General features: G+C 33.0%; 1 protein-coding gene and 1 pseudogene across 3 annotated transcripts in view; one reads left to right on the top strand and one right to left on the bottom strand.

Annotated features, from left to right (window-relative positions):
* Nucleotides 1–9,435, bottom strand: part of LOC144322336 (uncharacterized) — an 84,880-nt gene extending 75,445 nt beyond the window's left edge. Inside the window, exon 1 of one of the 2 annotated variants that reach the window (XM_077912233.1) lies at nucleotides 9,376–9,435. The gene's annotated coding sequence lies outside the window, so the exon portion shown is untranslated. The remainder of the gene's footprint in view (nucleotides 1–9,375) is intronic. The other variant, XM_077912232.1, reaches the window with a different exon arrangement.
* Nucleotides 1–22,659, top strand: part of LOC144322335 (importin subunit alpha-1 pseudogene) — a 283,230-nt pseudogene that overhangs the window by 77,118 nt on the left and 183,453 nt on the right. The window lies entirely within an intron of this gene.

Genomic DNA, 22,659 nt, shown 5'->3' with positions numbered 1-22,659 from the left:
CAGGACAAAAGTGCCCACTCACAGCACTCCTAATCAACATTGTTTATCTGACTGCTGAGCTGGTCTGACTGCAAATCCTAGTCAGAGCAATCAGGTAGGAAAAAGATATAAAATGTTTGCAGATGACATGATCTTATATATAGAAAATTCTAAAGACTGTACCAAAAAAAACTGTTTGAAATAACAAATTCAATGAAGTTACAACTATTTTCTGGTAATTATTTTATATCCTGTGTTCCCATGCAATAACAGAACACCTTAAAAAGAAATACAGAAAATTATCCCCTCCACAGTAGTATTTAAATAGTAAAATACTTATGAAAAAAATCTACCATGAAAAGACCTCCACATTGAAAACTCTAAGACACAAATAAAAAAAAAAATTGAAGAAGATAAAAATGAATAAAAAGGTATCCCATGTTCATGAATCAAAGAATATTTTTTAAATGTCCATATTACCCAAACCCATCTACAGATTCAGGGCAACTCTATCAAAATTTCAGTGGCATTTTTTTTTAACAGAAATAGGGAAAAAAAAATCCTAAAATTCAACAAGGCCATATGACTCAGAATGGCCAAAGTTATTGTGGAAAAGAAGAACAAAGCTTGAGGCATTATGGTTCCTAATTTCAAAATATAGTACTTAATGGTACTATAAATGGTAATTAAAACAGTATGGTACTGACATAAAATCAGGTACATATATCAATAGAACAGAATCAAGAGCTCAGAAATAAGCTCATGCATATATTGTCAACTAATATTCAAGAATATTCAATGGGTAAAGAATAGTCTATTCAATAATGGGGTTGGGAAAACTGGATAACTATATGCAAAAAAATTAAAATAGACCCCTATCTTATACTATTCACACAAATGAACTTCAAATGGATTAAAAACCTGACATTGTAAAATTACAGGAAGAATACATAGGAAAAAATCTCCTTGACCTTGGTCTCAGCAATGATTTCCTTGACATAACAGCAAAAGCACAAACAACAAAAGAAATAATATAGTAGTGGATTAAATAAAATAGATCGGATCCATACAACAAACCAAGAAAGTGAAAACTATAGAATGGGATAAAATATTTGAAAATCATATATCTGATATGGAGTTAATATCCAAAATATATCAGGAACAGATACAGCTCAAAGCAAAAGAACAATTCAATTTAAAAAAAGGACAGAAAAGCTGAATAGACCTTTTTTTTTCAACAGTTATATGAAAAGGTGCTCAACATTACTACCCATTAGATAAATGCAAATCAAAGTCACACCGAGCTATTCCCTCATGCCTGTTAGAATGGCTATCATCAAAATGGTACGTAAAGTGGTTCTAAGGAAGCACACTGTTGGTTGGGATATAAATTCCAAATTGAAAAGCCATTATGGAAAAGTATCATGGTTTCTTCAAGTAAGAACTTATACTACTCTATTATCAAACAACCCCACTTCTGGGTAATATATCTAAAGAAATTAAAGTCAAGATCTCATAGAGATAACTGCTCTTGTATATTCATTGCATTATGCACAATACTCAAGATACAAAAACAACCTAAGTGTCTATTAACAGATAAATGGATAAAGACTATGTAAGATACACACAAACAATGGATTATTATATCTCTATATATCTGTGTATATATCTATATCTCTATAGCTCTGTGTTTCCATGCAATAACAGAATACCTTAAAAAGAAATACAGAAAATTATCCCCTCCACAATAGCATTTAAATAGTAAAATACTTGTGAAAAGTATTCCTATTTTATAATAGGAAATCTTTTGTATTCCTATTTTATAATAGGAAATCTTTTTATCTGCAACAACAGGGAGTACCTTGAGGACATTATGCTAAGTGAAATAAGCCAGACAGAGAAGAACCAATACTGTGTGAGAACATTCACATGAGCAATCTAAAGACAAACTGGGGAAAAAGAGAGTAGAGTGACTGGTGGTTACCAGGAGTTGGTTGGTATGGTAAAAAGGTAAATGTTGATCGAAGTGAACACATTTCAAGTTGTAAGATTAATAAGTTTAGGGATCTGAGGTAGAATATGGTGATTATAGCTAATAATACTGTATCATATTCTTAAATGTTGTTAAAGTGTTAGATTTTAAGTACTCTCAATGAAGAAATTATACCTACTATACAATTATCAATGTATGAACTCAACATGATGAACACCTTAAACTTACACAATTTTATGTGTTGATGATATCTCAGTAAAGCTGGAAAAAAGCAGCTTTTTCCTTATGTTTACCTCTAGGAGTTTAAAGATTTAAATGTAAGATGTGAAATCCTGAATCTATTTGGAGTTAATTTTCATGAGTGGTTTAATATAAGGGTCTAGTTACATTCTTTTGCATATGAATATTTTTCCTAGCATCATTTATTAAAGAGGCCATCTTTTCCCGTTGAGTATTCCTGGCTCTGTTGTCAAATATTGGTTGATATATATGCATGAGTTTATTTATGGGCTTACAGTTCTCTTCCATTGGTCTATGTGTCTGTTTTTATGCCAGTATCATCCTGTTTTGATTATTACAGCTCTCTAATATAGTTAAATATCTGAAAGTGTAATGCCTCCAGTTTTGTTCTTTCTCAGGATTATTTTGGCTATTTCAAGTTCTTCATGGCTTTAGACACACTTTAGATTTTTTTTTTCTCTCCTGCTTTAAAAAATGCCATTGGAATCTCAGCAGAGATTGCACTGAATCTATAAGTGGTTTGGGTTTTATGGACATTTTAATATGAATTTTCCTAATCTATCAATACAGGATATCTTTGCATTTATTTGTTCTTCAATTTCTTTCATCAATATTTTGTTGTTTTTATCATAGAGATTAAATTTACTTACATGTTAAACTCCTTGATAAAACTTACCTAAGTGTTTTATTATTTTTGATGGTGTTATAAATGTGATTATTTTTTTTCTCAGATAACCCATTGTTAGTAAATGGAAATGCTACATAAATCACTTTGTGGTTGTTGTGAAAGAGAAATCTAATCAGTGACTATCTTGTATTTTTCCAATCTGATCATTATTCACCATTTTCTGTATCAATTATTTGAGCTGGAGTGATTTATTTTTATTCCTCTATATGCTCAACTGTACATGTTTTCATGCCAATTTTAATGTAAAAATTTCTTTGAATCTAGTGGGCATTTAAAATGATTTTGTGTGTAAATTAAGTACAAGAAGGCAAATTCATTAACTTCCCCTCAGAAGAACAAGATTGGACTATAAGTATTTCCAGATTTGATTTTGAACAATTAACGTCAGAAGTGAGTATGAGTAAGTCAAAAGGTAAAGCCAAATAGATACTTTATTTTCTTTCTTCTTTCCCCCTTTCTTTTTGTATGTTTTTCTTCATCTAAAATGAAGTATGGTAAAAAGATAACATTTGAAACAGCATGCTTACTGATTTAAGTTTCAAATTTTGTGCTTCCTGTATTTGTTACTAAAAGGAAGTGAAGATGGAGTCAGTCATGCTAATATTAAAAAGAACATGACTCATGATTCTAAGTGAAAAACCAAGATAATTGTGACATTGCCTCCAAAATTTTTTTTTTTTTTTTTTTTTTTTTTGTGGAACCTCATGAAGATGAAACTGAGGAATATCACCAATAGCTTCCTGAATAATGTGTTATGGCTAATACACTAATGGGCTTTGTGTGGCTTCTCCTTAAAGTGCTCTTGGATAAAGACCACATTTTAAATATTAAACTGCAATTTAGGAAACACAGTCTTTCAGCAAGCCAAGTATAAAGTTTTTCTAGTGATTAACTTGAAAAAATATAGATCACATGAGTGGCTAGCCCAATACAGACGAACCATATATTTCAACATTTCCTATAAATAGACTGTGTCTAAACTAAATGTATAAAAAGCAGACAAGTACATTCTATAATAAGGCCCAGAGTGCTTACACCTGGATTTACAATGAGTGAAGTCATAATAAGTTAATACATTGAGAAGTCGATATACTTTTTTTTTAGGTTGACATACTTTTACACAAATTAAGATATAACTATTATGGAGTCTACTTTAGGTGACACGATAGATTGCAATGGTGGCAGTTACAGTTGGCCAAGAGTCTTAAAAATGGCTCAAGGAAGGTATCCCTCTAATCACTCTCCCCTAGCTATTGTACTTTTAGAATAATTGATAGTCTGTCACCACACATTCCAGAAATCAAATAGTAGCTGCCTCGTGTGTCCATTTTGTTTACCAGTTTAGAGAAATAAGGACAAATAAAGTATGAACAGCTCTAGATCCTCAACCATGATAAGGCAACTAAATTTTTGTTTCTACAAAAGTTAATATCCAATCTTACTCTATTTATTTGTTTTAGTCTGGTATTCATTCTATAACCCATGCTTATACACACACACTGGGGAAATAAACAAAGACCAACCAAATTTTAGGTTCAGGGAAAGGGCAACAGTCCATGATTAATTGTTAACAAGGGCGGAGTTGAGATCCAGGCATAAATTTCTGGATCTAAAAGAATAAGACAAAGGCACAAAGCAAAATCTTAGCACTGAAAGACGAGAGCACAAGAGATAGAAATGGCAATCATCCAACCGGTCTTATGAAGAGGTATCAGAACATGATATATGGTAACAAAGCTAAAATCTGAACTTACGGGAATTGGTAATAGAAAAGAACCAAGTGGCAAATATGTCTAAGGCATTTTACTGAGAATACAGGGAGGAATTCTTTTCCTTGGCTCTTAACATTAAATAAAGGATGAGTGGTGAACACATCATATTAACGAAGAAGCTGCACTCTAAATCTTTCAGACAAAGAAAATCTTCCTATGAGCAGCTGCATGAGAATTTTTAGGGGACAAGGTGCATAGATCATCTAGATACATATAGCTAATGAGGTGAATAACTTTAGACTGAGTGCTTATAAGCTCTGTAATGTAATACATAAAGAACCATAGCACTGCTTTATTTAACTTCCATTTTCAAATTACTATTCAGTAATTGTTTTTGTTGGTGATTTTATTCTTTGGAGGTGTTTTTCTCTAAAAGCTACATATTTCTGTGGAAGAAAACATTCAACAATCTCTCCCTTTCTCTCAATCTAATACTCCACTAAAAAGGCAAAGAGATAGAAAGCTCTGAAGAAGAATCCAAGTATTTTTACTAGCCTTACTGTCATCTGATCTTGGAGAATATTATAGAACTTGGATCAGATGGCTGAAGAACAGAGTTAACAATGAGGTCTGGAAGCTGGGAGGAAAGATGTAAGGGACTAGACAAAGAGAACTGTGTCTGTGTGCATTTGTAAGTACAACAAAAATGTTTAAAAATACATCCCACTTAATCTGAGTTTAACTGCAATCAATCCCATGAAGATGCTTAATTTCCTCAATGTTAAACAGCATTTCAGAAAAAAAATAGAACTGCTTTACTGGTAATAATCTCAGTCTTTTATCTCTGGGCAACTTTTTCATAAAGTCTGAAGGACCTTCAATCAGAAGATGTCTGCCCTATAACCGATAAAATCAATTAGTGCTTTCAGCAATATATAGTCACAAAAATACCTTTGTATCTATTGCTTGAAAGATGAAATTAAAAAGTTAGAACCCTAATGACACTCAACTGTGATTTAAAGTGCTATGAAGAAGGAAACTTTTATGTCTCAGGTAAGTCTCTCTTCATGTGGAAATCATTTCTCTTTGCTGAAATGTAGTCAACAAAATGGCCAGCATAACTAATGCCTTGATTCTGTTTGTTTTGACACAGTGGCATTAAGTGTTATTAACACATGAAAGAGTAAGAATATGTCCTACTTTAGACAGTGGTTACACTAATGAGAACTATGACATTTTTTGGTGTAAAAAACAGAAATTTGCAATCAGAAGGGCTAGGTTTAAATTCTGTTTAACAGTACTAGTGATGTTAGTCACTTTGCTTAAACCCTTTTCCTCACCTAGTAAAAATGGATAAAGTAAACGTGATCAGGTTTGGTTTTTTATTTTTCCAGCTCTTAACTTTGAAATTATACGTTTTTTACTAAACTTAGACCTTAAAATCTAGAATTACTCAAAAAAGAGGGTGATGATGGAGTTGAACATTCAAATGAGGTGAATCAAAAAGTATTACCAGCTTGAGCTCAAACATGTCACAGATTTTTTTTTCATATACAACTCTTAAAAGAACAAATGGAATAAACAATAAATGCCTGGTCTGCACCAAGAACTTTGGAGAACTTTTATTTTCATTTTTGTTAATTTTATATAACAATTAAATGAGGGCATTATCAATATCCTCTTACTAAGTAGAAGGAAACTGAGGAACAGAGCATTTAGAAAATTTTCTCCAAGTCAGGTAAGCATTTAAGAGGAGTGTGGGAATGATACAACTTAGTCTCTTATGGATATTGCTGTAGTATGAACAATTATTGAATTTCCACAATCTACGATGAGGCACTAGCCTAACCTTGATGAATTCTACCTCCACAATGTAAGATTTACATTTCTATATTTCTGTGGCCCCTCATTTTTTCTTTCTAAACTTTTGTCTATTATTTGACCTGAATATTCCTTTTGAAGAAAAGGGATTAAAGTTATTCCCACTAAAGTAACTACAACCAAGTTTAGGATGAAGCATTTAAGTATTTATGCAATTTTGTTTCAGCAAAGTAGATTATGTTCCTCAGCCTCCAGCACATGATGGATATTTAATAAATATTGCATTATTGGAGGAATACATATATGAGGATGCCATTACAAATTTCATCAGTATACTCCATTATTCTTTGCCTATAATGAAATCAGAATCCAAACTAGAATTTATCATTTAAGTCTCTGTCTATAATAATAATGAAAAAAGCTAGGAGACAGAACAAATCTATAGTTCAGGTAATTTACACAGGTTATCAATTGAAAATAAGGCAGCAAATACACATTTCTATAAAAGGAAGACCAAAAAATAATAAATTATCTAGATAATTATCTCAAAATTATTCTTTACTTTCTTTGTAAAAATGCAGACTAAGTGTAGGCCTGACTCACTACTCCTATTTTGGGTTATTCTGCATATTTCTAGACATTATTTTTCCTAAGTAATTTTTACCTCCAAAGACTACCTATTAGTTACTATTATTTAAAAGCTCTCTTTTATAATTATAGCATTGCACCAAATAGAAAGTCTACCTGAGTTCACATATTCTTTATAGTGAAATAAAATATTTAAATTTTTCATTACTTTTTAAAGTTTTCCATTATTGCCTAGAGTTTCCAATAGTGTTTTTTGGTTTTGTTTTCACTAAATTCTGACCTCAGAGACCAAATATTAGATTACATTATATATAAAAGATTATCAAAAAAAGGCTGTGTTGCCATTTGGTTTGGGTCAAGGCCAAGCTATCCAAAGTGTATTCTATGATATTGCAGATAGAAGTGTCAATGTATTCATATTAATTCAAATAATGTTTTCATATTCAAATTTTGTAAAATTACAATTTGAGACTATAATAAAAGGAAATTCCTCTGCAAATTAAAATGCTTAAATATTAATATTTGTTTATTCAACAATTATTTGTTGATCATCAGTAGTATACCATCTCCATCAAAATGAAGAAAAGGAAGAACCCAGCCTTTGTCCCCAATAAAGGTCAATAATATTTTATCCACCAAGTTGTCTTTCATTAATGAAGGCAAGATAATAAACTTCCTCAGCTTTTATTTGCTAGGAAAGTATCAGCACTAAACCTGCCTTACAAGAAATGCTGGAAGGAGTTATTTAAGCTGAAATAAATGGATGCTAATTAGTAATTTGAAAACATATAAAAATATACAACACACTAGTTAAGATGAGCATAAGTCAGATCCAGAATCCTCTAGTCTTGCTATATAGTGATTATAATTATGTGTTAACTTTTTTGTATAAATTTTAAATGACAAAAGCACTAAATATAGCTACAGCTACAATAATTTAAGGGATACATAACATAAAAAGATATGAATTATGACATCAAAAACATAAAAGGCAAGAGTAAAAGGGTAGAATTTTATATGCGAAGTTAAATTGTCATCAGTGTAAAATAACTATTGTGTTGATGTTTTACAGAAGTCTCATAGTAATCACAAAGCAAAAATTCACTGCAGATTCACAAAAGATAGAGAAGGGAATCAAAATATACCACTGCAGAAAAGTATCCATTCACAAAGGCAGGCATAAAGATGGAAAGAAAGTAACATGGTAACTACTAAACAGAAAACGATTAGTATGATCGTAACAGTCCTTACCAATAGATAATTATTTTAAATGTAAATGGATTGAATTCCCCAATCAAAAGAGATAAAAGGGCTAGGTAGATTAAAAAAAAAAAGCAACAAAAACAACTGTATGCTGCCTATAATAGACTCACTTGAGCTTTAAAAATACGTGTAGACTCAAAAAGAAGAAATGGAAAATAGATACACCATGAAAGTAGAAACTAAGAGAGCATAGGTAGCTATACTTTTTTTTTAAATAAGATTTATTTATTTATTTATTTATTTATTTATTTATTTATTTATTTATTTATGATAGTCACACAGAGAGAGAGAAGGGCAGAGACACAGGCAGAGGGAGAAGCAGGCTCCATGCACCGGGAGCCCGACGTGGGATTGGATCCCGGGTCTCCCGGATCGCTCCCTGGGCCAAAGGCAGGCGCCAAACCACTGCGCCACCCAGGGATCCCCGGTAGCTATACTTTTATCAGACAAAATAGATTTTAAGCCAAAATTAACAGGAGACAATGTCATATAATGATAAGCACACCAGTTTATTAAGAAAATGCAATAAACAAAAATGTATATGCACCTAACATAGGAGCAACTAAGTATATTAAGCAAATACTAAGAGACTTAGAGAAATAGAGAACTATACAGTAATACTAATGAACTTCAGTACTCTACTTTTGTCAATGAATAGAGCACCCAGACAGAAAATCAACACCATAATGTTGGACTTGAACCGTACTCTAGATCAAATGGACTGAGTCAGTAAGTACAGAACATATCATCCAACATCAGCATAATACTCATTCTTTAACACACAGACAAGACATTCTGTTGCATAGCTCATATGACAAGGTCATAAACAGGTCTTCACAAGTGTAAGTATCCTTAAATCATACCACTTATCCTCTCCAAACACAGTGGCATAAAACTAGAAATCAGTAACTGGAGGGAACCTGGAAAATTCACAAAGATGTGGAAATTATACTCCTGACAACCACTGAATCAAATAAGGAATCAAAAGGGAAATTTAAAAAAAGAAACTTGAAATAATGGAAGCACAACACATCAAAACATATGAGACTCTGCAAAAGCAGTACTAGGAGGGACTTGACAGCAATACATACCTACATGAAGAAAAAAGGAAGATCTCAAATGAACAGCTTAACTTTGTATCTCAAGGAACTAGAAAAAGAAAAGTTATAACTTTAGTTAGTAGAATGAAGGAAATAACCCAAACAGAGATAAATGAAATAAAGACCCAAAAAGCCATAAAGATTAAGAAACAAAGAACTGATGTTTTGAAAAGATAAACAGAATTGGCAAACCTTTGATGAACTAAAAAAAAAAAAAAAAAAAAATGCAAAAAATTAAAAAAAGAGAAGACATTACAATTGTTACTACAGAAACACAAAGTACCATAACAGACTACTATAATTACATAATAACAATTATACTCCAAATTGAATAACTTAGAAAAATTAAATTTCTAGAAACATACAACCTACTAAGACTGAACATGAAGAAATAAAGAATCTTAACATACCAATATATGAATAAGGAATGAATCAATTATCACAAACCTCCCAATACAGAAAAACCCAGAATCAGATGGTTTCACTGGTGAATTATGCCAAACCCTTAAGGAAGAATTGATGCCCACCCTTCTCAAACTTCTCCAAAAAATTGGAGATGACAGGACACTCCAAACTCATTTTACAAGGCCATCATTATCCTGACACCAAAGCCAAATAAGGCCACTACAAGAAAACCACAAACTATTTCTAATGAATATAGAAGCAAAAGTCTCCAAAATAAGATACCAAATTTAACAGCACATTGAAAGAATAATACACTGTGATCAAGAGGGATATATCCCTGAGATGCAAGGATGTTTCAATAGCAAAAGATGATGAAAAAAAGAACATTTGACAACACCCTTTTATGAAAAAAAACAAAACAATAACAACATAAAAACTGAAAATGTAAAAGTCCTATATGAAAACGTAGGAGAGAAAGTAACATTGGCATTGGTCTTGACCGTAAGTTTTTGGATACAACCACCTAAAGCACAGACAACAAAAGCAAAAAAAACAGTGTTACATCAAAATAAAAGCAAAAAAAAAAAAAGAGAGAGAGAGAGAGAGAGAGAGAGAGACATCAACAGAATGGAAGGGTAACCTACATAATGGGAGAAAATATTTGCAAATCATATCTGATAAGGAATTAATATCCAAAATATATAAATAATTGATGCAACTCAAAAGCAAAACAAAACAAATGATCCAATTAAAAAACAGGCAAAGAATGTAAATAGACATTTTTTTTTTAAAGCGGACATACAAACGACCAACAAGTATATGAAAAATGTGTTCTATAAAAATAAGCATCAAGGGAAAGAAAATAAAAAATACAATGAGATATCACCTCACACCTGTTAGAATAACCATCACAGAAAAGAAAAAGGTACCTATTGATGAGAATGTAGAGAAAAAGGAACCTTTGTGCACTGTTGGTGGGAAAGCAAATTGGTATAGCCATTGTGGAAAGGAGTATTGAGGTTCCTTAAGAAATTAAAAAGTAGAACTACCATACATACTTCTAGTAATCTTACCTCTGTCTATATACCAAAAAGTAATGCAATCATTGTCTCAAAGAGGTAACTATACTTCTGCAATGTTCGTTGTAGTATTATTACTCAATAGGGAAGATATGGATACAACCTAGTATCCCCTGATGGATGAATGGAATTTATCCATTTGTAAGGCTATATCCATACATATGTATATATCTATCTCCATCCATTCATCCATCCATACACACATAGACACACACACACTCTGAATGGATTATTATTCAGCCTTATAAAAGAAGGAAATCCTGTCATCTGCAACAGCATGGGTTAATCTGGAGGGAATTATACTAAAGGAAGTAAGCCAAAGAGAGAAATACTGTGTGGTATCATATATAAAACCTAAAGAAGCCTAACTCATGGAAACAAAGTAGAGTGGTGATTAGCAGAGGCTGGATGATGGGGGAACAAGGGATATGTTGGTCAGAGGGTAGAAATTTCTAGTTATAAAATGAATAAGTTCTGGGATTTAATGTAAAGCATGATGACTATAGTTAAGAATGCTTAAAAATTGCTAAGAGATCTTAAATGTTACCACACACACAAAGTAATTATGTAACATGATAAACATGTTAGCTAATACTCTGGTAGTAATCATTTGCAATATATGTGTAGCAAATCAATACATAAATATTAAACTGTATTATAGGTCAATTATATCTCAATTACATTTTTTTAAAAAATAGAAAACCTTGAACAAGAAAATAAATACATATAACATGCTCTCTGGGATATGCCCTTGAGTTTCTAAAGATGGAAGACTTTTATTTCCTTTGAGAATCCCATATTATATTTGGGCCAATGGAGTAGGAAATAAAACTTTTTAATAACTAATTAAAGTGTGGGAAGTATATCAAAATGCATATAGGGATCTTGGACTCCTTTGTTAAATTGCACATTACTTGTATGTGATTTGGGTACAAACTAGTAGATGATTTCAATCCTGTTACCTCTTACTTTCTTAAATGGACTTAAAGTTAAATCATCAAAGAACGAGTAAATTTCCCTTTTTGCTCCAAATAGCTAGTGCAGAAGAACAGAAACAAGAATTTTTCTCCTCTTCCAAAAACAGCCTAATGTTATAATTTTCCCAGTGTCTGAATTAATGCAGCAATGATAATTATGGATTTAGTTAGTAGGTGGTCATTGCTGTGAAATGAAGTCACAGGGGATCAATGAAGCAAGATCATTTAGAAATAGTTACCATTAAGGTATATTTTATCCATATTTAAAATAGATTTTGGGTCCTTTTGTTATGGTATCTGTGTATAGACAGCAACCTATTCAAATCTCTAAATTCTGCATGTCAAACCCATTTTATCAGGCAGGCTAGGAAGAGAGGAGAAATAAGTGTGGAAAGATTTTCTAGTTAGATTACATTTGAAAGTCATGTGCCTTATGCAAGTTTGGGAAAATCTCATCTAGCTTCAATGTTCCAAGAAATAAATATTCAGTTTAATATGATTATCTGGTAACTAACATACATTAGTAAGCTAAATTATTTTAAAAATCTTGAAAAATAACTACAGAAAATCTTTCTAAATCGTAAGTCATGAGGTTTTGAAATATATTTTCATATTCTCTTAATAACTCTGTATGTTGACTTTCTTTAGAAGCATCATTCACACTATTAAATCCATTTTAAGGAAAGACAGCTTCAGACAGTTTAATAGGCAAAAGTGAATGAGCAACAACTTCAGAATACTTCTTAGAGAATGCTTAACATACATTATGTAACCTCTAGTTGTTTGATTTTTGCATGACTTTTTCTTTTGAAAGTGAAGGACTATTTTAAATATGAATTTTATAATCAAATTTCATATAATATCTATATATTTTTATATTTTAATTATTCTATATTAAAGAAAACCTTATAATATGTTCATAAGCTTTCCATAACTTCTTTGATCAAAATCTTACTTTTTTGCCTGTTTTATTTAAATATTAGATTTGGAGTTCATCCTAAATATTATTTTCTAAAGAACTTCGATTTTTATTTTTTTTATTTATTTTTTTTTTTTTTTAGAGAGAGAATCTTTTTTTTTTTAAATTTTTATTTATTTATGATAGTTACAGAGACAGAGACAGAGAGGCAGAGACACAGGCAGAGGGAGAAGCAGGCTCCATGCACCGGGAGCCCGACGTGGGATTCGATCCGGGGTCTCCAGGATCGCGCCCTGGGCCAAAGGCAGGCGCCAAACCGCTGCGCCACCCAGGGAACCCTGAACTTCGATTTTTAGATAGGGCTAGAAATCAGGCAATATCTCACCTTAGTGTAATGTCAGTATACTTTTCATGAAGCTTTGTTATATCTACTACCTTATACAGAAAAATCTAAGAATATTTGAGGCAAGAAATAAATAGCATCTTAAAGTAAATGTCATTGTTTATGCATATAGCATGAAATTAGAAAAAATAAAATTTATAGACATACATATACAAGTAGAGAGACAGCCTATTGGTTCCATTTTTATGGAAATCTTGAAGTACTGATAATCATAGCAATACTAAGAAAATTTGATACATATCTTTTTTTCTCTTGGGAGAACACTAATGGTATCATTTAGTGGGGCAGTATTTAGCAGATAAATTCCTAGAAATATACAATTTTCAAAACTGAATCAGGAAGAAATAGAAAACCTGAACATACTAATTATTAGTAATGAAATTGAATTGGTAATCAGAAAAATACTAAACATTAAGTCCAGGACCAGTTGGATTCACAGATGATTTTACCAAACATTTAAACAAGAGTTAATATTTATTCTCTTCAAACTATTCAAAAAATAGAAGAGGAAAGAAAGTTTCCAAATACATTCTTTTTTTAAAAATTTTTATTTATTTATGATAGTCACACAGAGAGAGAGAGAGAGAGAGAGGCAGAGACACAGGCAGAGGGAGAAGCAGGCTCCATGCACCGGGAGCCCGAAGTGGGATTGTATCCCAGGTCTCCAGGATCGCGCCCTGGGCCAAAGGCAGGCGCCAAACTGCTGCGCCACCCAGGGATCCCCTCCAAATACAGTCTATATGAGGTCAGCATTACCTTGTAGCAAAATCTCCACAAAGACACTACAAAAAGAAAGAAAGGAAGGAAGGAAGGAAGGAAGGAAGGAAGGAAGGAAGGAAGGAAGGAAGGAAGGAAGGAAGGAAGGAAGGAAGGAAGGAAGGAAGGAGAGAGAAAAATATAGGCCAATACTCTTGATACAAAAATCCTCAACAAAATATTGGCAAACTACATTCGATGATACACTAAAAGAATCATTCACCATGATCAAGTGGGATTTATTGTTGGGATGCAAAGATAGTTTTGCATTCATAAATCAATGTGATAACACCACATTAGCAAAACAAAGAATAAAAATACAGGTAAAAAATAAACAATACTTAACACTTTGCTCAGGTTGTCGTTGATTGTTAAAATTTTTGTACTTCACTCTCAAAGATTTCTACTAAGTTTGGAAACTAATTTTCAGCCTTCTCTGATATGTTTACATATCCAAAATGTATAGAAAACTCAAAGTATAACTTAATAAATATCCTGGAAAGGTCTTTTAAAATTTTTGATGCTGGGGCTTAAAATAGCAATATATTATAAATGATATTAATAAAATATTTTTTATCCATCTAGGGACATGTTAAGGGGGATAATTAAAATAAAAGCAAACATTAATAAACTAAATATAAATGAAATAACAAAGGTAGATTAGGCATTGATGACTTTGAATGTAATCTTTTTATCTTACAAGAGTGGGAATGGACATGCAGTAAAAATATATCTTAGATTTTTTGTGTGTGAGTTGTCTATATTTTTAATTTGATTTAGATATTTTGTACAAGTGCTATGGGAAAAAAACCTAAAAACTGAAGTTCTAGTATAACAGAGTGTAGATTACAGTCATGATTGACACTGATACTATTAATGTTTTTTATGTGAAAGTTCATTTGTTTATAAAGAGCTTGGACTTTAATATTTTTATTCTAAAATTCTGACTCATGCAAAAAGGAACTACAAAAACTAAAACATAGTGAAAAACAGCATTACCTAAAATGATATATATTTATGATTTAAAAAATTCTAAAAGGACTAATTAAAAATTAATATAATGAGTCAAATAATGAACTAAGTAATCTTAAAACATGCAATGTACAAAGTAAAACTTTAAAAATCACATTCTCCAAAATCCCAATGTTAACTAGAAATAATTATTAATGAATGTATTGGAACTACATGACAGAAAGTATAAAATCACTAAAAAACAAGCAAACAGCAAATTGAGTTTTAAAATTGTTATCATGAGCAAATATGCCAGCCCATTCCATTTAAATGATGCCCAAAAATAGGCAGATGTAATTGATAGTGATAAAATCAGGGAGAGGTTGCTTGTTGGTGGGGTGGAGGGTCACTCTGAATTGCCTGGAATTAAACTAGAGGAATATTTCTAAGTAATGGGTATGTTCTATATTTTGATGCATGCTGGTTCCAGAGGTTCAACTGTCAGAACACATCAAGCTGAATATTGAAGTGTTGTACATTTTATTATATATAATTTCTCAATAAGGTCATTCATGTCAACATTTGGAAAAGATGAACACTATCTCTTTTACATATCAAGAGAGAGGGAGCAGTGGAAGCCATGTGCCACAGTAAAGAGGAATATTTTATTACCAATACTGTTTACAATGATTGTTGTATGGTAATTAAAAAAAAAGACAAACTGATTAGAAGTTAATTCTATTGTTATATCAATACAGTGCATCCTCTTTATTTCTTTTAACTGGGTTAAAGCATAACAGAATGGAACTTACCAACTTTTTTATGCATAAGGCCTAAGCTTGAGTAAAATTATTTATGAGAATAACAGAAAAATAATGATAGGAGAAAGAGCAGGAGCTGAATGAGTAAGTCAAAAAGTACAAAAAACAGAAGAGAAATTTTAAAAACCAACAGATTCTATAAAACCCAATTGATGTTTATGAGGAAAGTTATGACGTTCTAGAACTCTTAAGTGGCAGAAGCACTGCCAATCTGAAGCAGTAATTAAATCAAGGAAACAAGGAGATAGAAATGCTAGGAATGCAACTACCATAAATACCAGTTATGCTCCAGGAAGATGCATTTATCAAAAATTTCTATAAAGTTTCTTTCATATCAAAACCTATTTAAAGGCAAATAGAATTGGATGAAATATTTTCCCTTCCTTTGCTTAATGATAAAAGTAGAATTTTTTGTTAATACCATTACATATATAATCTTAAATATGAAAATAAGCCTCATTTATTTCAAATTGAGAATTAGAAGTATATTAGGGAAAATATAATTTTGTGGGGCACCTGGGTGGCTCACTGGTTGAGCATCTGCCTTTGGCTCAGGGTATGATCCCAGGGTCCTAGGACTGAAACTCAGGCTCCCCACAGTTGGCCGGCTTCTCTCTCTGCCTATGTCTCTGCCTCTCTCTCTGTGTGTGTCTCTCATGAATAAATAAAATCTTTAAAAATATATATATATAATTTTGCTTTGATTCTACCTATTTACAAATAAAATTTCATCAAATCAGTCTTTAAAGATATAGCAACACATTTTTTAATTGAGGACCATAAGATAAAAAATACTCAGTGTGGATTAAACTGAGAAGATAATAAAACTTTGAATCTGAATTGGGACATCATAACATCATAATATTATAATATTAATAATATAACATCATAATATTCACAGAAAAAATTCATATGAAAAATATTTTTAAGTAGTCGATAGGCTATAATTTACACCTCAGGAAATACTTTCTTCCAATTTCTTAATCTTAGATTTCTATAAAGTGAACTAGTTAGAAATGTTACCGAATTTTAGAATATAATGTGGGTTTTTATAAAGAAACCATAGTGAATTTTAAGATACATCACATTTAATAGGCTTGTTACAATCATCATTTTCCATTTCTAGTGAGTGCTTAGGGAAGGTATTAGATGAGGGTTTTAACTTCCCTATGTAATCACCATATTTTATAGTTAAATGACAGAGGAAATGCTATAACAAATTAGCTAATTTGGATAGCTCTTGTTCAAAACTAAAAATTCAATTTGTCAGTAAAAATTTTCTTCTTTAGCATGTATTGAGAATTGCATAAAATTGATAAGTTTAGGAGCACCTGGGTGATTCAGCCATGTAAGCATAGGACTCATGGTTTCAGTTCAGGTCATGATCACATAGGTTGTGAGATTAAGAGCTTTGCATCTGCCACCACTTCCTTCCTCAGCTACAGCCCACTCAGTGGGGAGTCTGGTTGAGATTCTCTCCCTCTGCCCATCACCCTGTTCATGCATGCTCTTTCTCAAATAAATAAATCTTTTTTAAAAATTCATAAGCTTAGACCCTTATAATGTTGAGATCCAGAACTAGTCTTTTTTTTTTACTTTTAAAAAACATATTTAAACAGTTTTATTTTTAAATTAGGTATAAAGACTCCATCTAGTAGCAGCTTTTCACTGTTAAAAATGCACCTAGTGGCAATCAAATTTTAAATTAAATTTTAAATATAAAGAATTTTTGAAGATAAAAACATCTCAACTGTTATAAGTTAGAGTATAATTAATATTTATTCATAATATCAAAGTTTAAGTGACCCCATTTATTTTAAAGATAAAAAGAAGAGGAACAGCTTCTATATCTGAAAGCTAGACATTTTATCTTTTTTTTTTAATTCAACAAATATTTATTGATTGCTGCTGGGGATATAAAGCTGTGCATGACCACCTGCTTCAAAAAGTTTATAGAAACAAATAAGGTAAAACATAGATAAGTAGCTACAATACAACATAATTGTAAAGAGTTAGAAGAAGGTAGCAATTTTATTGGTCAGGGAAGAGTAAAGATTTATAGAACTATTGGCTGTATCTCCTTTGTAATTACTTTAAGTGATTTTGGAAACTTCTGTGTAGCTCCCTACTTTCTAGTATTCTTTTCCACAAATTCCAGTCACCTTAGGCTTTCTCTATCTTTCCACTTTGGTGAGACTGCCACATTTGCTTGATTTGCCCTTCCCTTAAATAGGCTGAAATGTGGGTTATCATAGGTCTCACTTCAATTGTAATCTATAGTTATTTAGGAGATAAAATTTAACGAAGCTTGTTGCTTTGGTTAGCGAGATTCCAGTTAGAAATCTCAAACTTCTATTAACTGCCTAGGATAGAGTATGAGACAAGACAGATGAATTAAAGAAGAAATTGATTTTAAAAAGAAAGAAAAAAAGAAGAAATTGATTAAGAAAACTCTAAGGCAAATATAAGGAATAAGAGTAGAATGTGGTAAAAGGGGTTAGAAACGAAAGAGATAATGAGGTGAAATGGGGTAAAAGGCATAAGTTATAATATTAGAGTACTTAAGGAAAACCTATCTGAGAAGGTGAGAATCAGGAAAGCTTGAAGATGGTTAGAGAGGGCACATATTGGGGGGGTGGGGCGGAGGGAGTAGCTATAGGCAGAAGTTTGAAGCCATGTCACTAGGGAAAGCATGGGCCTGGAATGTTAGAGGAACATCAAGAGTTAGGTGAACAAGACATAAAGTAGAAGAAGAGGAAGTCTATAGTTGGCAGGCTATGTAGTTCCTTCTAGGCTATGGAAAGATTCTAGCTTTATTTACTGTGAATGAAATGGAGAGCCATTCAGTGTGGTGTTTTGATCAGATTTGAGTGACATATGCTAAATTAGGTTTTAAAGTATTCATTCTGGTTGTTTCATGAATGGTCAGTAGATAGCAGAATTCAAAGTAAATAGGGAGCCAAGGTTAAAAACAAGGAGCTATCTAGGAGTTCTTGCAAACATTTAGAAGATAGTAGATCCAAACTGCTGATGGGAGTACAGATCATGGAAATTCAGATTATGAATATATTGTAAAAGTAAGGTAACCATAATTTGCTAAAGGTGTGAATGAGGAGTATGAGAGAAGAGAAGAATAAAAAATGACTGTAGGCTTTATAACCTGACAACTAGAAAAATAGGATAGTCTTTAACTGAGATGGAGAACACTGTGGATGAAGCATATTAGTGTTGGGAGCTCAGATTAGGAAATGTTAAGTTTGACAGGACTATTAGAATTTCAAGTGGGTATTCAATACATGACAATCTATAACTGATTATCTATTGAAGTGGCTACTAGATTACACAATGCTTTTGTTTAGGGACCAGGACATATATATATTTCATTTCCCATGGTACCTAGCACAGAGTAGAATATACGAGCATATCCAATGCTCATCATAATTGCTCATTGTATTTCTAGAGTATTCTACCAAATGACTGTGTAGTTTTAAATGACGTACATTTTTAAAAGTGCCTATAAGATGCAATATTAGAAAAATAAAGACAAAACAACCTTAAAGCATAAAACACACAAGAAAATATACAGCAGAAGGTTTCTGTTAGTGAAATGCCCTACGTGGCTGTGTGGGCTTTGTTTTACTGAGTCAGGACAGATCCACATAACAATACTAAAAGACACATCTCTGGGAGGTTTCTATTTTGTAAAGTATCTTGTCCATCCTTTATTGTTTTAAATGTAACTATGTAACCATGCCACATAAGTTTTTCCTTTGGAATAAACAGAAATCTGCAGAAAATATATCACTGAAGCACATTTCATGCAAAGGCTAAGGAAGTAAATAAAGCATAATTCCATTTAAATTGCTTTAGCACTTGTTTCTTTCTATGGCTCATACCAAGGACATTGCAATCCTGAATGGTAAAGGAATAGCCATACCATTTATGAAAAAGGAATTAGGATTGTAGTGTGGGGTGAATATTAACATTTTAAAATATGTGTATCAAAAACCTCCCTTTCGGGATCCCTGGGTGGCGCAGGGGTTTGGCGCCTGCCTTTGGCCCAGGGCGCGATCCTGGAGACCCGGGATCGAATCCCACGTCGGGCTCCCGGTGCATGGAGCCTGCTTCTCCCTCTGCCTGTGTCTCTGCCTCTCTCTCTTTCTCTCTCTGTGACTATCATAAATAAATAAACATTTAAAAAAAAATTTAAAAAAAAACCTCCCTTTCTTACTAGAATTTTTGTCTCACTAACATTGAAATTCATTCACAATATATTATACTTTTCCAATTACACTGTCTCTTGCCATTTTAAATGTCCTAAGGCAAAAATACAACTCTTTCTTTTTAAAATCCATTTAATCCATTAGAATGTATATTAAAAATATTATTTTGTCACAATCAGTAATAAAACTATAATTTTCCTTAACAATGTTGATTTTTAAATCAAATCAATTACCCATTATGCTGTCTTATCAGATAATTGCATATCTGTTTTTGTAGGCAGAGTATCTATATCAAAGTGACTATCAGAGGCATTTGGAAGATGGTGATGGAGGAGGAGGACCTTAGGCTCACCTCAACCCATGAATAGAACTAGATAACTATCAAATCATCCTAAGTACCCCTAGAAATGACCTGAATACTGCCAGAACATACTCCACAACTAAACATAGAGGAAAGCTCATTTTGAAGAAGGCAGAAAGTGTGGAGATGTGGTTTGGAAGAGAAACAAATCAAGGCCACTGTGGTAGGGAGGGAGGTGTGGTCACAGAGAAGGGCTAGACACAGACTAGCACCCAGGGAAGCCCACATGGGGATGATGAACTCCATGGAAATTGGCTTAGAAAGTGATCAGGGTGAAATTTCCAGAGTTCCTGCAACCAGCTGGGCTGAACCTGTAGTTCTCAAGGTTAGTGGGCTTGGCTCAGATAGATCCCAAATGGCATTAGGGCAGCATGTGGAGCGAAAACAGGGCAAACACCCTGTGGACATACAATGTGGAAACAATGGTCTGAAGAGCGCCTGGGGCACACAATGGTGAAGTTATTTGCTCACCCCTGAGTATGTCCCAGAGGTAGCATTCACAGAGAGACCCCTGAGGGAACAAAGGAACTTGTAGGCACAATTTCCCATCCACTGCCCTTCAGCATAAGAACAGAGCTACCTGCCAGAACCAGAACAGCCCCTACACTCGCTACCTAACCTGCTTATACCAAGACCTGTACCCCCAAAGCTCCAGTGGATCTGCCCTTCCCTGTAAGCCTTGCTTTAGGCCCAGCATGGCAGGTCCCTCCTCCAGAAAATCAGCACAAATTCCTGCCCACACCCCATCTCCTGACGCAGGAGTTTTGCCAGGCCTCAGTTCTAGTGGCAGTGGCTATAGGTCTCATTTCACAAGCAGACCAGAGCAACCTAGTTCCTAGTTAAAACTCATCACATTGAAGCCAGGGCCAAACATTGCCTACAACAGACAAAGAGAGCCTCTGAAGACTACTGGCCTCAAGGATAAAGCAGCCAGGAAACAACAGCAGAGTCCATGCAGCACACATCAGAAACACTCCTTGAAGGGACAGGATCTAGGGAACAAGGGAAACTATACATCAGGGCATTACAGGACCTCTCCTTCAGAAGGTCATTATCCTCAAGAATAGAAGACATAGCTGAATTTTCTAACACAGAGAGACAAACAAAATGAGAAGACAAAGAAATTTGTCCCAAGTGAAAGAACAGGACAAAGCCACAGCCAGAGATCTAAGTGAAATGGATATAAGTAATATGCCTAATGGAGTATTTAAAACAATAATCAAAAAAAAAATTAAAAAAAAATAAAAATAAAAATAAAAATAAAAAATAAAACAATAATCATAAAGATCCTCACTAGACTTGAGAAAAGAATGGAAGACATCAGTGAGACCCTTAATACAGAGAAACGAACCAATCAGGTGAAGAGTGCAATAAACAAGATTAGAAACAGGCTTGATGCAATTAACAGTAGGCTAGAAGAAGCATAGAAATGAATTAATGACCTAGAAGACAGAGTAATGGAAAGTAGAAAAGATGAACAAGAGAGGAAAAAGAATTATGGAAAATGAGAATAGACTTAGGGAACTCAGTAACTCTATCAAACATAATACACCTGCATTGCAAGAGTACCAGAAAAGGAGAAAAGGGGGCAAAAAAATGTATTTCGAGAGGTAATAGCTGAAAACTTCCCTAAGCTGGGGAAGGAAACATTTATCCAGATCTAGGAGGCAAAGAGAACCCCCTACAAAATCAACAAAAGCTGATCCACACCAAAACATATTGTAATTAAAATGGCAAAACATGGTGATAAAGAAAATATTTTATTATTTTTAACATTTTTTAAAAGATTTTATTTATTTGTCAGAGACACAGAGAGACAGAGACACAGGAAGAGGGAGAACCAGGCTCCCTGAGGGGAGCCTGATGTGAGACTTGATCTTAGGACTCTGGGATCATGCCCTGAGCTGAAGGCAAATGCTCAACGTGTCACCCAGGCAATCCAAGGAAAACATTTTAAAATCAAGACAAAAGACAACAGTTACATACAGGTGAAACCCCATAATGTTATCAGGGAAATTTTCAGCAGAAACTTTCCAAGGAAGTGGCATGATATATTCTAAGTGCTGAATGGGAAAAATCTGTAGCTAAGAATATTCTATCCAGCAATACTATCATTCAGAATAGAAGGAGAGAAAGTTTCTCAGAGAAAGAAAAGCTAAGGGAGCTCATGACAACTAAACTAGCTCTACAAGAAATATTAGAGGGACTTTTTGAGTAGAAAGGAAAGGCCAAAAGTGACACTATGAAGGTAGGAAACACAAAAGGAAGATGAATATTTGTAAAATATCAATCAAGAAACTCACAACATAAAAGTTTGTAAAATAGGATGCCATATACCTAAAATGTGGAGAGGAAAGGAGAGAAAAGAATGGGTTCATAC

Source organism: Canis aureus, chromosome 10 (genome assembly GCF_053574225.1).
Source record: "Canis aureus isolate CA01 chromosome 10, VMU_Caureus_v.1.0, whole genome shotgun sequence".
Taxonomy (NCBI): Eukaryota; Metazoa; Chordata; class Mammalia; order Carnivora; family Canidae; genus Canis; species Canis aureus.
The sequence above is the reverse complement of the archived record's forward strand: the minus strand, read 5'-3'. Positions and strand labels throughout refer to the sequence as shown.